The sequence below is a fragment of the Dipodomys spectabilis genome, unplaced genomic scaffold (assembly GCF_019054845.1).
Source record: "Dipodomys spectabilis isolate Male_0828 unplaced genomic scaffold, ASM1905484v1 ptg000589l, whole genome shotgun sequence".
NCBI lineage: Eukaryota > Metazoa > Chordata > Mammalia > Rodentia > Heteromyidae > Dipodomys > Dipodomys spectabilis.
The window spans coordinates 683,231-684,593 of NW_024871266.1; the positions used below are offsets into that span (position 1 = coordinate 683,231).

The window sequence follows — 1,363 nt, forward strand, 5'->3', positions numbered from 1 at the left end:
CCATCCCAGTAACATTCTCAAAGTACCTCCTAATGACGACTTACAAAAAGTTGTATTATATTACAACAAGGAAAACAATGCTACAATAAACAAAACCAATCATTAAATATTAATGGTTAATAAATGAAAAAATGAAACAATTACCAGTGTTTCCAGTATTTGAAGTATACTACATATTAGGTTTTACTATTTTTTCATAGTTTCAGAGTTTTATAGGCTATGAGTAGTCTTTAAAGTTTCCCACTAAGATTATTATTTATGGCTCATATCATCTGTATATGGCTTATATCATCATTTGTTCCTCGCTAACCTATAAAGTAAGGAAGCCCTAAAGTTTTAACAGAAACTGTGGAATTAACGAAGTCTTAACTCTTCACTCTGCTTCTTTACACAAAGACTTTGCAAATTCTCATTAGTAAAATTTCTATAAACTCTGAAATGTACACACTTAGTAGTATATGCTGCTACAATAAATCTTAAATACTTCATGGAAAAGTTTTATGACCTGTCATACAGTCTTAATTTTGGCATATATATAAGCAAATTCCCAAAATTAAAAATATTTAAAACATTAAAACTTTTAACAAACCTTAACACTTGCTTCAATGTTCATTATGAGAGGTGCCTTGTATAGAATAATTGAATTCCTCCTCTTACACATCTCTTGAACAACAAATATCTGGAATTATATTGTTTGTGACATGTCAATCTTGATTTATTCATAAATGTGTGCTTATATAAGAAATACATGGTTCTAAAATTTCACAACAATTCTTTAGAACTTACTTTTGGTTGAATTGTTTAGTTTAAGAAAATCAATTACACTTTATATATAAAAAATGTTCTGTGCTCAATTCAGCAACACATACACTAAAATTGAAATGATACAGAGAAGATTACCATGGCCCCTGTGCAAGGATGACAAGCAAACTCATGAGGTGTTCCATATTTTTACAACAGACGCTGGAGTGGATGTGGCCAGAAGGGAACCCTACTGCATTCGAACCCTACTGCATTCTTGGGTGGGAGTGTAAACTTGTTCAGCCACTTTGGAAAGCAGTATGAAGGTTCCTCAAAAGATTCCACATAGCACTCCCCTATGACCCAACAATACTTCTTCTGGGCATTTACCCAAATGATCACAAACAAGACCATACTAAAACTACCAGCACTACTATATTTATTGCAGCATTATTTACCATAGCTAAAATATGGAACCAACATCGATGCCTCTCAGTACATGAATGGATCAAGAAAATGTTATAGATAGATAAATAGATAGATTGATTGATTGATTTCCATTGTGTGTGTGTGTGTGTGTGTGTGTGTGTGTGTGTGTGTGTGTGTGTGTGAATAGGAATTC

The 1,363-nt window shown here is 32.6% G+C and overlaps 1 non-coding gene across 1 annotated transcript; it reads left to right on the plus strand.

Moving 5' to 3' along the window:
• The first annotated feature begins 846 nt into the window (after positions 1-846).
• Positions 847-953, plus strand: LOC122100616. Its single transcript, XR_006146215.1, has one exon. It is a non-coding gene; the product is annotated as a U6 spliceosomal RNA (small nuclear RNA).
• Positions 954-1,363: the final 410 nt, after the last annotated feature.